Here is a 17407-nt window from a genome sequence, read left to right as displayed (position 1 = left end):
TATGTCGACGACTCCACCATTGGGATCAGCGTCAACAATTCTGCTCCCGACTATACCGCCCTTCAGGATTTATTGAACAGTCTCCAAAACTGGGCCACCAACAACCACGTCACCATCAACCATGCCAAGACCATGGTTATGCTCATCAACCTCTCCTTTCATTAATTTAGGTCCGAACACACTCCAGGTTGTAGATTCCACGAAGCTCCTCGGCGTCACCATAGACAACAAACTAAATTGGAAACCACACGTCAGTGAAGTTGTCAAATCCTCCAGTTTCCGTCTCCACCTCCTCCGCCGACTCAAGTCCCTCGGAATTCCTGCACCCGAGCTCCTCAGTGTTTACTCAACATTCATACTTCCCAAGCTCACCTATGCCTCCCCTACCTGGTCTTCATCCCTAAATGCCACACAACGTAAACACCTAGAAAAAGTGCAAAAGAGGACATGCAAGATTATTCTCTCCCCTTCCTACTCCACATATCAAGAAGCGCTCAACACACTGACCCTTTCGACTCTCACTGACCATCACCACGACCTCATCTGCAAATTTGGTAAGAAGCTTCTGCACCATCCTAGACACCGGCTCCTACTACCACCTGAGATCCCTAGCCCGAGAATTGCTGTTCGACACCACAACCGCATCCAGCCCATACGTGCACGAACTGATCGCTATAAGAACAGCCCAGTCCCAACCATTGTAAAAATTATCAATAACTTGTAATAAACCAGTGTATTCACTCCCAGTAAATACTACTTCTTGCACTGTCACTATGTTGAAATGCCCTATAGTTTGAACTTTTCCCCATCAAGTTATACCTTATTTATATCACTTATGTTATTTGTATATTGTTTGCAATTCGAAATACATTCCCCAATTATGTAACTGTATATTTTCAGCCTTCTGGCTGCCAAGCTCTTTCAATAAACCGTTAATTATTATTATTATTATTATTATTATTATTATTATTATTATTATTATTATTGTTATTATTATTATTATAACATTGTACCATCACTACTTGTACCAACCTATAACATTGTACCATCAAGACTTGTACCAACCTATAGCACTGTACCATCATTACTTGTACCAACCTATAACATTGTACCATCACTAATTGTATCAACCTATAGCACTGTACCATCATTACTTGTACCAACCTATAGCACTGTACCATCATTACTTGTACCAACCTATAACATTGTACCACCATTACTTATACCAACCTATAACATTGTACCATCATTACTTGTACCAACCTATAACATTGTACCATCATTACTTGTACCAACCTATAACATTGTACCATCAAGACTTGTACCAACCTATAGCACTGTACCATCATTACTTGTACCAACCTATAACATTGTACCATCATTACTTGTACCAACCTATAACATTGTACCATCACTACTTGTACCAACCTATAGCACTGTACCATCATTACTTGTACCAACCTATAGCACTGTACCATCATTGCTTGTACCAACCTATAGCACTGTACCATCACTACTTGTACCAACCTATAGCACTGTACCATCACTACTTGTGCCAACCTATAGCACTGTACCATCATTACTTGTACCAACCTATAGCATTGTACCATCATTACTTGTACCAACCTATAGCACTGTACCATCATTACTTGTACCAACCTATAGCACTGTACCATCATTACTTGTACCAACCTATAGCACTGTACCATCACTACTTGTACCAACCTATAGCACTGTACCATCATTACTTGTACCAACCTATAGCATTGTACCATCATTACTTGTACCAACCTATAGCACTGTACCATCATTACTTGTACCAACCTATAGCATTGTACCATCATTACTTGTACCAACCTATAGCACTGTACCATCACTACTTGTACCAACCTATAGCACTGTACCATCACGACTTGTACCAACCTAAAACACTGTACCATAATTGCATAACCTCAAGCCGTTGTTGTTACGAATCATCAAGGACACACACACACACACACACACACACACACACACACACACACACACACACACATATATATATACACACACACACATACACACAACAAAAAACTTAAACATGACATAGGAATAAAGAAAGGAATTTATAAGAAATTAAAGGGAGTAGAGGAGCAGCTTAGAAATAGGTATAATGAACTATCTAGGAATGTTAAGAAAATGTAAGGAAGGCAGAGAGGGACTATGAAATCAGGATAGCAAGAGAATCCAAGGCGAATCCCAAGGAATTTTTCCAGGTATATAGGACGAAGGTCAAGGACAAAGTGGGACCCTTAAAGTCAGAGAGAGGGGAAGTGATTCAATGATAGTGAGAAAATAAGCAAAGCATTAAACAGCTACTTCTTATCAGTTTTCACAGAAGAAATTCACGAGGAAATTCCAGAGGTGGAACTAAGGGGAAATGAAGAAGAGAAATTATAGAATATCACTATCAGAAAAGAATATGTTCCCAAGAAGATAAATAAACTAAAGAAGACAAAATCCCCAGGGCCGGATGAAATTTCCCCTTGAGTTTTGAAAGAGTGTAAGGAACAGATAAGCGGACCCCTCGTAAATATATTTACAAAATCATTAGATACGGGAGTTGTGCCAGACTTGTGAAAGCAGGCAAATGTAGTACCCATATTCAAAAAGGGAGACAGAGCATCAGCGTCAAATTACCGGCCGATCAGTTTGACGTCAGTAGTGAGGAAATTTCTTGAATCAATTATAGCAAATAGCATCCGATCGCACTTAGAGAAAAACAAATTAATCTAATACTCTCAACATGGGTTTACAAAGGGAAAATCTTGTCTAACAAATCAGCTGACTTTTTTTGGAAAGTCATCGAGGTAGTAGATAATGACGAAAATTACGATGTTATTTACTTCGACTTTAGTAAAGCGTTTGACAGAGTACCGCACCAGAGGCTTCTGATGAAAGTTAAGGCTCATGATATCGAGGGTAAAGTCTTAAATTGGATAAAATCATGGCTTACCGATAGAACTGCAGAAGTGATCAGAAAAATGGCAAATTAAATTCAACACCAGCAAGTGCAGCGTATTTAATATTGGAAGAACAAATACTGTCAATGTATACAGCCTTAACAACATCAACCAAGAGAAGTCGACCTGTGAAAGACACTTAGGGGCACTTGTAAGCCCGGACCTACGGCCTAGAAAACAGTGCGTTCATGTTCGAAATAAGGCAAACAGAGTATTAGGTTTTATATCTAGAAGTGTAAGTAATAAGAGTGCAGAGGTCTTATTACAATTACATCTTGCGCTATTCAGGCTGCACTTCGATTATGTGGTTCAGTTCTGGTGCCCTTATTACAGAATGGATATCAATTCATCGGAGTCGGTGCAGCGAAGAATGACGAAAATGACTCCGGGACTTAGAAACCTTCCATATCAAAACAGGTTAAAGAAACTAAACTTGCATTCCTTAGAAAGGCGAAGGGTACGGGGGGATATGATAGAAGTATTTAAGTGGGTGAAAGGCATCAATAAAGGAGATATAGATGAAGTTCTTATGATATCCGAGCAGGATAGGAACTCGTAGCAACCGATTTAAGTTGGATAAGTTTAGGTTTAGGAGGGAGATAGGAAGGAACTGGTTAACAAATAGGGTGGTGGACGAGTGGAACAAGCTTAGCAACTTTTTAGTAAGTGCTGGAATGCTGGAAAGTCTTAAAAGGAAGCTAGATAGATTCATGGATGATAGAGAGTGGTAGTAACTCTCGACAGGAGCTGCCATGCACAGGCCGATTGCAGACTCCTTATTTTCTTATGTTCTTGTGTAACAAACACAGACCCACAACAAACGCAGACACACACGCATACCCACACACGTGCGCGCGCACACATTCATATCACGTACACTTTGTAGTTTGTTGTATAGCTGTGTATGTCGACTCTGTATGAATTTGTGTTTATAAGCTGAAAATATACAAATTACATTTTTTTTACTGGATTAGCCCACCAGAGCACAGGTCAATGACCCACATCAGGGCCTGGAGGCGAAAATATAATAATAATAATTTATAAAAATTACTAAAAATTATAAAAAAATATTAAATAAAAATATAATAATAATAATAACAATAACAATATTATTAAAGGACCATGAATAAATTCAAACATTAAAAAAAGGACTTTTATCACAATCACAGTATAAAAGTGAGGTTGGCAAGTAGTGAACACAAATTTTACAACAAGCTGTTTATAAATTTATCATGGTCGGAATGGCGCTGTTCTTATAGTGATCATGGTCGTATGGGCTGGATGTGGTTGTGGTGTTGAACAGTAATTCGCAGACGATGGATCTCAGGTGGTAGCAGGTGGCGGATCGAGGATGGTGCACTAACTTCTTCCCAAACTGATGAGGTGGTGGTGAAGATAAGAGAGCGTTAAAGGGCGTCACCGTACTGAGCGCCTCCTGATAGCATTTCAGGAAGAAGACCAGGCAGGGGAAGCTTAGGTGAGCTTAGGAAGTATGATTGTTGCGGTACTCCGAGATACCTGAGGCGACGGAGGAGGTTTAATTTATTGTGTGTGTGTTTGTTCTCATTCGTGACAAAAACCAATAACAAAATTAGTTCTGGTGTTCACACTATTAAGGATTGCTCATCGTCGTGCTATACGTATATAAAAGCCACCAGTGTTTGACTCATTTGTATTTGCATCTTTATTACAGCGTTAAAGTTTACGAACGTTTTAGTGGATTAATGGGAGGACAGTTACTCTCTCTCTCTCTCTCTCTCGTATCACTGTTTTGTCTAGTTGTTCGTGCCGCTTCTCTGTTTATACTTTTCTTTGTTTCTCCTTGTTTATTCGTTTAATTGTTTACACTTATATTTAGTTATACATCTCTTTGAGGCAGCGTATACCATGGTGATCATTGTTGTTTGCATTTAGCTACACAAAGACATGAATATCCACAGCAGACCACGAGAACAGAAAGAGGAGCTGTGTCTTGTTTATACTTGGCATATATAATATAGTGACCTTAACAACCCCTAGAATAACCAGCAGCAGGACTTGAAAATAGGAAAAGCTATACATTACTATATTGGTCATTATATTTATAGGTATATAATGTATTCCCTCTTAACAACCCTTGCAGTTTCTATAATTCTAGACCCCAAAAGTTGAAAGTCAAGATCACGGTTATGGCTAAGACACGACCTGATATGATTTGGTACCTCCTCTTCGATTATTTTATGGACGTCGGTGCCTCTGAATTCTTGGGGTCGAGTAGATATTGTAATGGTGGAGGTGGTGGTATTGTACTGAAGGTGTACACTTGAACTATCCCACTTGGTTGCTACCCTGCTCTCCTATACAGGGGGTTTATATGGCCATCTGCCTGACTCCACCCAAATTCTAAGGGAACAACACCTGATGATGTATGTTAATTCAGAGGATCAGTTAATGAACGACGACACACACACACACACACACACACACACACACACAGACACAGGCGCTGCCCCACATTCAGAGACACGTTCAGAATTAATGAAAAGTTAGTGTTAAATAAATAGATAATTATCAATGTGCATCAGCCCTTACTAATTATTTTCTTAAATATTTGAGTCTGTATGTGAGTTTAAAACTTAATATACTTACTGTAGGTTATGTATCTATGCTACTGTGCCGAGTAGCATTTATATATGTAATTACGTGGCAACGCTGCACGTGTTATGTGGCAACATTGCCCCGAGGCTGCCATATGGCAAGGCAGTCTCAGTCTGACTCTGGGCCTTGCGTGTCACACGCTAGTCACCACTTGTATTTCTCCTATCCGTTAATAAATGGACTTCAGTGTTACCCGGTGCTTCCCTACCCATCACTGCCTTCTTCAGGGAACACTTGGAACCTTCACTTACGTTATTTAGAATAAAAGGGTAGACTAAAAATAATCCTTTAAATGCAACACATATCGTGTCAAGGCTGACTAAATTTACATTGTGACCTAACATGTGCCAGTACCAAGTGTTTATGAGACCTGGGTAATAGTGTCAGCTTCACACACGTTGATTACTTCCTCCGCCTGTATTGTGGCGTTAATTACTTACCTGGAATATGTAATGGCTTCAACAATTACCTGGAGTATATATTGACGACCTTAATTACATACCTGTCTTATGCATATAGTATTAATTACTTACCTAGCGTAAATGATGGTGTTGAGTAATTGCCAGTATAGTGGTACTAATTATATGGCCTTTTTCTAAGCATCCTAAAAGTTGGTATTATACTCGTGATGTCGAGTTATCTATACAACATGACTGCTGTTTACGTAATTGTGAGGATATAAACAGTATATACATCTTGGCCTCCTTCACATGATGGCCAAACCGTAAGACGTTCCTCCTCTGATTTAGTGTTTTGTTTTTGTCATTGTCTCGTGGATTTTTACTCTGTGTAGTGTTTATCGCACATTTGTTATTTCCGGTATTTTTTTTCTCTAATTATACGGTTTCGTCTTTTTTGTCTGTCTTCTGTATGATTCGTTTTCGGCTTTTTTTTTTACTTTTGGTATTTTCAAGTAATTTATTGTTACAGAATAGGAAAGTTGGCTTATTATAGACAGGAAATAATTGAATCAGGATACTTGCTGCTGAGGTTTCTGGGCTAGTGCTTCATACACTAAGAAGTTTCAACAATAAAAATTAAATGGTGCTAGCAAATTAAACCACAATTTAAGAGAACTCTGGAACGTGATAGGCGTCTAGGGTGATGGAGATCTGGAAACGCTGGATTCTCAGAGTTTTGACGTTGTGATTTCAAACGACGCGGGAAGTCAGGATTCCACTGAGCTCGGAGACAACAATACATCCATTGATCTTTAGGCAAATTTAAATTCTAAAACTGTAGATTCGCGAACCACACGATAGCTACCCAAGATGATCTAGGTCTGGAAACTTTAGATAGGAAAGGATTTAGCTTCTGGAGAGTAAAGTTTTCACCCTTAAATCCACAAGACTATCAGCACAGGAAGTCATATACTCCACCGAGCCCTGGAACCAGACGATAGCGAGTCACCTCGTAACATAGGCCTGGAAACTTGTCGTCCCAAGGGACTTTACTTCTGGAACTCTGTTGTGTGTGAACATTGTGGAAGGCGAGAGACCTTCGCCTCAATACCTCACAACTCAGTGAAAATTAATGTGAAGCAAATAGTGTGCAGGGAATACCAGACTGAGGAGGATACGAGCCCAAACGATAAACACCAATAATGAGTCTCTCTCTCTCTCTCTCTCTCTCTCTCATATATATACTAACTTCCTACATTAACTCGTAGTTTACACCCTGCAGGAGTAACTGTAAATCTTAAGTTATTATAGACAATAAGTTTAGCCATGAGCTGTAAATATGAAAATATTGTGTTGGTGATACTAAACTAGTTGGCAACACAGGCTGTGTTGATGTGAAGAGCAAACTGACACGCATACGTCCACGCATTCATATACACACACACAAACATACACACTCAGCCACTCAGCACACACACACACTCATTGCAGCTATCAAACAGGGAGGTACTACCGCCTGGAAAGATATTGGAAGCATAATGTGTTGTCTAATGGTAGACCCTGCTGCCATATGGCATCACGAAAATTGTGACCAAGTCCCAGGTTGCTGAGCTGACTTTCTGCCTCATTTACACACAATTGCAGGTCTCAATTGTTTCTTTTACTATTGACAACACAACATAAATATATAGCGTTTCTCACTAATTATTTATTTTTGTCTTTATTATTATTATTATTATTATTATTATTATTATTATTATTATTATTATTATTATTATTATTATTATTACAGTGTTATTATTATTGTTATCATTATTATTTTATTTTACTTTTTATTATAAATTTTATTTACTATGAATAATTATTACATTTTCGTCCCCCAGGCCCCGATGTGGGTTAGTGACCTGTGCCCGGGTGGGGTCGTAAATCACAACTCAACAATTAAGGTCTTTGGACGTTTATTCTAGGTTAGTAGTTTCCTAGGACACGACATAAACATTTATAAATTATACCAGATGCAATTCTAGATACACATTACTGTCTCATCAATTAATTATTACACTTCAACTTCTTTGGTCATTAAGTGCGTAAAAAGGTTAGTAAATAGATTCATTAGTTTAACAACCATTAGAATTCGTGAGATGAAACTTTCAGAATATAACATAGTACCTCAGTGGGCCAGGCCTAGTGGGCCCTGACTACGACGTTCCCCTGGGAGAGAATATTCGGGTTTCCTTAACACAGAAAACGTAATTTTCCCAAGTTTAGGGCTAACTTTTGCTCTCTGATGACCACCACACTGTTGAAGCTGCCACCTTATTTTATACCAGAATTGGGGAGTAAAATCCTTTGAAACGGTTTTAATTCTTGGCTATATAAGTGTTCAGGGTTTACCGCCTGAACCATTGGTTAAATAAAAATCAAGAAGAAAAAATCACTTAAGGTGTAGTGCTGTTTTACAGTTCACAAATCTGGAACCTCCAAGTACGTGTGCAATAATTCTTCCCTCGGATATTTCCATCTTTCTACACCGAAGTAAAAGTTTGAACGAATCTGAAAAAGATAACTTAAGATTTGCGTTGAATTGTTTGTAATGTTAGAAAGTTAGAGAAAGTCTTATTCAAAGTTAGTAGTGTATATTAAGGAGCGAAAGTAGACAGGAAGTGATCAGGAACTCCTATAAAAAGCTGATTCTTTTCACAAGACGCTTTTCTCGATCAGACATAGAAAATTTTTACTCATCTTCCTGAAGTTCCTGGTCTATTTGTAAGGTACATGTTGGTGGGGCGTGTGTGTGTGTGTGTGTGTAGGGGGGGGAGGGAGGGGGGGATGGAGTAGAGGTGTGTGATGGTGGGGGTGTTTTTATAATTCTTCATATTAATGTTAGTATTGTCCAAGGAACACGGTTTGATAATTAAATTTGATTAATTTCCTCCAGTTTGTCATTTAATGTTGTGTTAAGTTGTTTCAGTGACAACGGTAGTCAGGTCCTGGACTAGTCACTGTTACAGACACCAATAGTGTAGTTTGTCTTGAAGTTACAATAATGTAACATCTGGTTTGTCTGTATTAATAAATAAATAAAAAGTAAATATTATCGTGAAACGAAAGAATGAAAATAGACAAGAAAATTATATGTTTCTGTGCGCGACTGTTTGTCTGCTTAATAATGATAATGAACGGGTTAGTGACAAATACAGCCGCTATATACTTAAAATAAATAAAAAGTGTTACACAGTTAGTGGTATATGTAGGGTGCCATAGGTCGTTCGCCATAAGGAAGTTAATTTTCTTCGTTATTTTACATTGAAAGGGGGGAAGGTGGCAATTGCTCGCCTCACACACCTCCCCCTCCCCGGTCATTCCTTTCCATGTCACTGAGGGTCACCCTATTACGTATTTGCCGTCTGGGAAGCAATGACTACAGCAGGCTCGTCCAGTGAGAGAAAATAGAAATGTGAAGCGACTGGATTTCTTTGCATTTAGAAGTTATTACACAGACAAGTTTGAATGTCTGCCATAATGGGAGACATTCTTGATATTTACAAGGACCTCCAACTCCACCTGCTAAAGAGCTGCCTGTGTGTCCCAGATGTTCTCACTGCTATGGGAGCTGCATCTAGAAGGTTCCAGTTGATGGAGGAGATGGCCTTGCCCGGGAAGTGAGAGAAAGGTTTGACTCCATTTGAAGATTCTGAAGACCAGACTTCATGTCGTGAAACTTTTGTTAAATATGTGACGTTAAACCGGCGAGATCTTGTTTATCTTATTAACCTAATGGCCGCCCACTACAGGTGGTCTTGCCGAGGGAAGGAGACCAGTGGGCTGAGTAGGATCCCTACATTGTTCTTGATAATTTTGTCAAAGACTATTTTGAAGCCCATTGCTGTTCTTGATTCCACATCTTGGGCTTGTAGACCGTTCTATAGTTCTACCACCTTCTGTGTGAAGAAGCATGATGATTTGGCGTGCTAGTAGTGATGTCCCATCGTGTTGGTGGTGCGTGACATCACAAAGAAATGGGGTTCACGTTTTCCATCCATTTAGGGATTTTGAACTTTTCAATGAGATCTGTCCAAATGTGCTTTGTCTGAAGGGTTGTCAGGCAAGATATTATCATGGCGTCTACAGAATTGCTGCACAGCTCTTGCCTTCTGAACAGGAAAGTGGAGGCTGCAACACTGCAGTAGTTCATGAATGCAGGCTTAAAAAATATTCAGAAATGTTTTCATGCGTAACAATGTCTCAGTGTTTGCTAACGAGGTGACTGAACAATAGGGCATCATCAAAAGCATCCCTGACCTGCCGCCCGGTGCTGGTGAAGGCACAAGGCTTTGCCATCAAACTCCACCAACTTGTCCTGGTGACAAAGAGAGTCATTCAGAGGTTCTTGGCATCAATGGCGACGATGAGTTTGCATTCTATGATGACAGAGCGGGTTGTCTATCATGATCGTCTCCAACCATCGGACATTCGTATCAGAGGACCCCCGTGATGACCGGCTCATGGTGGCCTGGCACTGCTCTCTTTGATCCTCGCCCCAGTGTGCTACGATTCTTAACCCTAAAAAGAGGAAGACAGATGCTCCAGACTGGTCTGTGTACAAACCGAGAATACATAGCAAAAATTTGCAAGAGAGGAAGGTTGTGTCTAAATGCACCTGTCATTAAATGTTACAACTTTCATGGTAACTTAACGGTAGTGTTTGAAGTTTTTTTTTTATTTCAGTGCGTAAGGAAAGAATTATTGTTCGTTAATTGTGTAGTGATAACTACATTAAAGATAATTATTTGTTGTGTATATAAACGATTTATTATTTGAGTTTTCATAATCGCATCATACCATAATTATGCTAATTAAGGGCTACTGATATTGCTAGCAGTTTTCTGATGTGCATACCAATTTTAACTTCTTTTTTTCATTTAACAAATACACCGTGAATTATAATTCTCAAGTACGTTTCCTAAATGTATTATTTTTTATGGATTTCACAAAAATATGTTTAGTGAATGTAATAGAATTCTATGTACAGTATACTCGTCAGAAAGGTACACCTGATTTCATTAACAAAACTAAGCTTGTTGCCTTCTCGATAATGGTACATATAGTGAAATCATTTATACTTACATTGTTATATATGCCAGTATATATCATTTGTACAGTATTTTATCATATATACAGTATATTTGTATGCATACTTTCCCACTAGTTACATTTTGACACCAGTGACAGTTATACTCGTAATATACTGTAAGCAATAACTTTCCCTGCCCCCCCCCACCCCCCCAGTTCGCCGACTTTGTCTTTAAAAGTGACCTTTTAGAGAAATTTTCTCCAGTAAAAATGTGGAAGAAGTGCCCTTCTTTCAGGTGACGGATTCCTAAAATATTAACGAATCTGGCTGAGAAATTTACACTAGAAGAGTTAAACAGTTTAATATTTATGTAGAGAGAACCAGATGAAACACACGGATCAGTTGAGTCAGATTTTAATGGACATCATCCGGGTCCACGAACCTCTGGAGGATACGAACCAGAACATCACGTATTAAATACACTAAAATTACCCAAGACAAGGTAGAGTTAAGGCATCGTGTACACATTATAATAACAGGATTTCTTATTCCCTCACCCGAAAAAATGAAATTGATCATTAATTTTACACACACACACACACACACACACACACAACGGGTAGCGTAATATTTATAAAAAAAAAACGCGAAATATTCCCAGAAATAATGAGTTACTGCAGAATGTGTCATCAAGGTTGCTAGCTTCCCAGTTATGGAGGATATAACTGTGAAATTATTAAATGACTTCTCTTCTTGACATCAGTTAAGTCGATCAGGTAGCCAGCGAGGCTCTCTCTCTCACGGGTATATTATTGTCGCTCGTGCACTGGAAGAGGATATTAATATCACAAGACTCAATCCAGGAACTGCTATAGTCATAAATACAGATGGAGAGGCTACCAAGGTCATGGGGCTCTCTCCTGGAACTCAGTATAAAAGTATATGATGGTTAGCAGGTTGTCGCATTAATAGATAAATGCTTTCTTGTTGGCCTAGCTCCATCAGCCCGAAGCTGTAGGCCTTACCCAGGCTTGTTACACTAAGCCTAACACCTGGTAAATAAAAGAGAGTCTTGCCACAGGGGTTCCAGCAGGTGAACTCATCCCGTGGTCAAGTGCAGGCGACTCAACAAACAGAGAATCTTTATACTTTACCGAAAGACAAACAAACACAAATTCCTTATTTACCTTTGCATATAATGAATAATTCCTCGATTGGGAATATGTATGTGAATATTTACAATAACATAAAAAAACATAAAAAAATTACAATTAAAATGTTACGAAGAAGAATGTAAAATTTCATAAAAAAATCCTCAAACTGGACAATAATACTCGCAGAATAGAAGATAAAATCCGAAGTGAATCTCCTTCTCCCGAGGAAGTTTTTCGACTCCTCAGGGATCAAGGGGGCTACGTAGGACGTCTGCAGACCAATGAGTGGTGGCTCTCCTTGAAGTTAAGACCAAGAAATAAGAAAAACATGAAGAACCACAACAAGAAACGAAGAAACAAAAACCAGAAGAACAAAAACCAGAAGAACAAAAACAAGAAGAACAAGAACCAGAAGAACAAGAACCAGAAGAACAAGAACCAGAAGAACAGGAGCCAAAAGAACAAGATCAAGAAGTATGGAAAGTGGCAAAAAAGAGAAACAAGAGAAAACGGTTTAATTCTCAAGTCTCTGGCCGTAATAACCGCAGTAGTTGACGGCCACGAAATTAAAAAAAAAAAAAATCCAGAGCTGACCGGTAGACGAGAGAAGAGTGTTTAGCCCGTCGCTGGGATGTTCTCCATCAACTACACCACTATACACACATCATCCCTATACAGTACACACATCTACGCTACATTACTATCTACACTACATCCACTACACATTGTGTCATCACTATACACATATCATAACCATAAACACTGTATCACCACTGTACACACTATACACACATCATCAAAGTCCATTAGTGTATAAAAATACCAACAGAAAATTATGAGTCACAAATCTGCCTCTTCCACAGCGCCTTGACATCAGATGACCGGGAGGGAGAGATAAGAATTTTTACCCGATTCTTCTTGAGCCTCAAAGGATTCTTCCTCGACCACCTCCTCTCTCAGGGTTCTTATATGAGACGCTGATAAAACCTCTCTCGTCCCCCCGCGGCTCTTACACGTTGCTGCCTGGGTACAAACACACACCCCAAACTCTCTCTCTCTCTCTCTCTCTCTCTCTCTCTCTCTCTCTCTCTCTCTCTCTCTCTCTCTCTCTCTCTCTCTCTCATATATATATATTTACTTATTTACCATTTTGTTTATTTACTCATCTATTTAATTAGTTTTTTTAATAGTTTCATATAAACATTAGGAGTGCTACTAGATTTTTAAAGTAGTATAAGATTTTCAGTCCATGAGTACCTTGTTATTATGTTTATCGAGGAACAAGTTTACAAGATTGACGTATAGTATTGATGGGTGATATAGCAGTTTTATGCATCACAATAGCATGGTTAGTTATCTATAAATCAAAGGCACAATGCTCAAACTAAGAAAACATTTGATATTTCATAAAACACATATTGTAAATTGATGATTGAAAAAAATCATACTTAACCTTACATTATAAATACCTGTACATAATTGTAATGATACCTTAACACAGTTGAATGCCTTGCTTCGACACGATTCAGTACATATTGTCTTAAAAAGGGTCAATCTCTCTCATACTTTAGCCTCCCTCTGTCCCCCCTTCTTCAGCCGCTCCTCTCCTCCGTCTCGTCCTCATGAGCACCTTCCCTTGACCTTGCTGAGTAATACCATCTCTAATCTCACCATATCCTCTTGTGTGTTTTTTTTAATTTTCTCGCACACACACACACACACACACACACACACACACACACACACACACACATACACATACACGTTCTAGATCTGTTCTTAATCTTCACCTCTCCGGCCATTTCTATCTACATACACTGTACCCACCTTCTGTATATATTAGCCTTGTCAAGTATTTCTCCTTAGTCTGTACTCACCCCTGAAGATGTGAATTACACGAAAGCGCTTAGGAACTTCGTGTTTTCTTGTTTCCTTGTGGTTATCAGCATATATATATATATATATATATATATATATATATATATATATATATATATATATATATATATATATATATATATATATATATATATATTTATATATATATATATATATATATATATACACTACAATGAGGACCAAATTAATGCTCAGGTGGAACTTGGTGCTCAGGGGAGGAGGGAGAGAAGTGGGGAGAAGTCCTGGGCACCAGATTGACTCCTACAGGTCCAGGGTAATTTGTCCGACTTTAAGTGAGTTCCAGATTAGTTAGGAATGTTCCCTTGTCTCCGTGTCCTCTGAGACATGGAGGATGTACCTATGTCTTAGACCTTTGTCCCCGTGTCCTCTGAGACATGGTGGACAGGCTTATGTCTTAGACTTTTAACAGTGAATCTTGTGTAGGAGGAACGACACCCACAGACACGGCAGGAAAACTCCGTGTCCTGTGTGCAACAGTGTAGTGTACGCACAGAGATAATGTGCACTGTTCTGTGGTCATGAGCAATGTGCTGTTGGTACTGACTAGTGAACTTTGTTTTTGAACCGAATAATATGAAATGTCTTATGTTTACTAGGAGGTATATTGTGCAGAATATTTGGGTACTGAACAGTGTAACGGGGAAGTTGTGTTGAGTTCCCAGTAGTACAGTGCATTGAGAAGTTTGTTTTGGTTTAGAATAATATGATAAACATTATATTTTGGTAGTGAGCAATGTAAAAAGTAATATTTATCACCTGGTTGGCATTATGTGGCAAAGTAGTTAGACACACACACACACACACACACACACACACACACACACACACACACACACACACACACACACACTACAGTACCCTCCACCATCACTTACCTGAATATATCAACAAATTAAACACTACATCCGTAATTAGCAACAATGGTACCACCAGGTTTTATAAAGGCTAATTATACCTGTAATGAGAAGTGCCAGGGAGAGTGTGTGAAGTAGGCAACCTGCTGTGTAATTAAGTAAATTACGCTCTTTAACAACCAGGTCGACGGCCATCAACCTGAGGCGTCCTGGAGTTTACTCACATCATGAACATAATAATCTGTAAAGTCTCGTGTGTTCTTGGGTTAGATTGGGGCAGCGGGCTTAGTTAAGTTGATAATAATAATGAGAACAACAACAAGCGGGAGACTTGTAATAATTCATAACCAACATAATCACCTGAGCATAATATGTTTCCATAATCATAATAGTTCAGTCGTGACGCTCTCATAAATCTCGTGTGATTAAGAATTAAACTATAAACAATGATACAAAAATATATGTATGAGGAATAGTTACGTTGTGTCAGACTTAAAAGGCAAGAGTATTGTGTAACCTAAAGTGATAGTTTACTTTATATACTGTATATTTTTAGAATTAACAGTACAGATGAAGTGATTCCCAAATACCTGCAGTCTAGTGGTAACACGCACCCTTTAAGAGTTTAAGGTGATGATGATCTTGTGTGAGTCATTATACTGCCCAAGCAAACAGCACCTTCATAATGCAGGCCGTGGCAGCAGGGCCTCTCACTGACCACTGTACAGGGGAGCTGGTCCGGGGAGACAGAGTTGTGTCCATGTGGCTTATTATTTTTTCTAAATAATTCTTCCTATTTCAGTCCGAACGAAGGACTTACTTTCTGCGGGGGATGGGTGTTTGTCCCCTCCAGGAGGTATCTCCCCCCCCCCCCCCGCGCCGCATCAGCCATAGTAATGGTTTTCACATTTAAGAAATATTCATTGAAGCCAATCTTTGGAGAAAGACGAGTAAACAAAGGAGAAGTAATTAAAGACATTGCCAGAAATAACAATTTAGACGTAAGTTACAATTAAACAACCTGGAGTTACCACAGAATTAAGCTTGAGCGACACTGCCCACATCATCAACATATTCAACCCTGGTAGCTGCAGTAAGGAACTATATCGCATTTTTACAAAGGGTCAACTGCTCCAGTGAGGCTTCTGAACAACCCAGACTCCTCACAACTCGGAAACTATGGAACATGAACCTGACGTAGCAGTAACAGAGGAAGGTAACACCAACTGGAATTTATACCAATGACCAGAGACCCCCAGATTGATGACTGCTGACGGAATAGCTGGGAGAGACCAAGGTGAAATGGTGAGGAGGGAACAGTGAGCACTTCCTGGTTCCTCTATTGTGCTACAGAAAGATGAAACCGTCCTTTAGTCCTCTGACACAATACCAGACAAAACACTATAAGGATGCCACCCCAGGATCTGCTTCTTCAATAGGACTAACAACATACACCAGCGGCCGCCCTCACTACCTCACTCAGAAACCCAGACTCGAGTCAATAATCGATGGATTCAGCCATGACCGCTACAAATGGACGTATGATTGCTTCTATTTGCAGAATCCGGTTTAAAACAACTAATAGAAGCACAAATTCCAAAACTCCGGAAAAGCGGCTGTAAAAAAGGTGATGGAATAAAAAAAAATAGAATTGGTGTAATTGGCCACTGCTCTTCTGGACAATTAAACCACCACCGTTAAACCTAATTACCAGGATCACGTTCCTCATGAAGACATTAAAATTTTTACAACATAACGTGATAGACGGAGCCACTACAAAATACAATCGCTACAACACCTACAGTGATCTAGAGCTAGATATTATGCTTTAGTTTGGCCACACGCACTACCTAATGGACACAGTGCTCGCCTCTTCTCCTAAGGGTCACTGGGAGTTTAATACTACATTACTTATATTGAGGCTGTTTTATTTTGTGTTGTAGTGTATAGGTTAATGTTCATATGGCGACCTGTGGTGTAATGGTCAGCATGCTCGCCTCGCAAACGAGCGGACCCAATTTCGATCCTCGGGCAGGGTGAAGCTATGGGAAAGTTTCCTTACGCCATTTGCCTCTGTCTTCCCAGCAGTAATTGGGGACCTGGATGTTAATCGATTTGCGGATCGTACTCCAGGGTAATGGTTAGCCAGTGCAGTTGGCGAGTTTTCCGATCTTCTCGGGCTATTCCTTGACACTGGGTCAAGCAACTCGTTAACTTAGGGTATGGTTGCTGTATTGGCGACAGCTTCTACACCGACAAACAAATTCACGCCAAGGTGGCCCTAGGGCCGGCCATCCTCGTTACACGAGGGGCAACCATTATACGTTATATAAAGTTCTTATAAATCTGTGTCATATAGTATCAA

Source organism: Homarus americanus, unplaced genomic scaffold (genome assembly GCF_018991925.1).
Source record: "Homarus americanus isolate GMGI-L3 unplaced genomic scaffold, GMGI_Hamer_2.0 scaffold34360, whole genome shotgun sequence".
Taxonomy (NCBI): domain Eukaryota; kingdom Metazoa; phylum Arthropoda; class Malacostraca; order Decapoda; family Nephropidae; genus Homarus; species Homarus americanus.
This window is presented reverse-complemented; position numbering follows the sequence as displayed.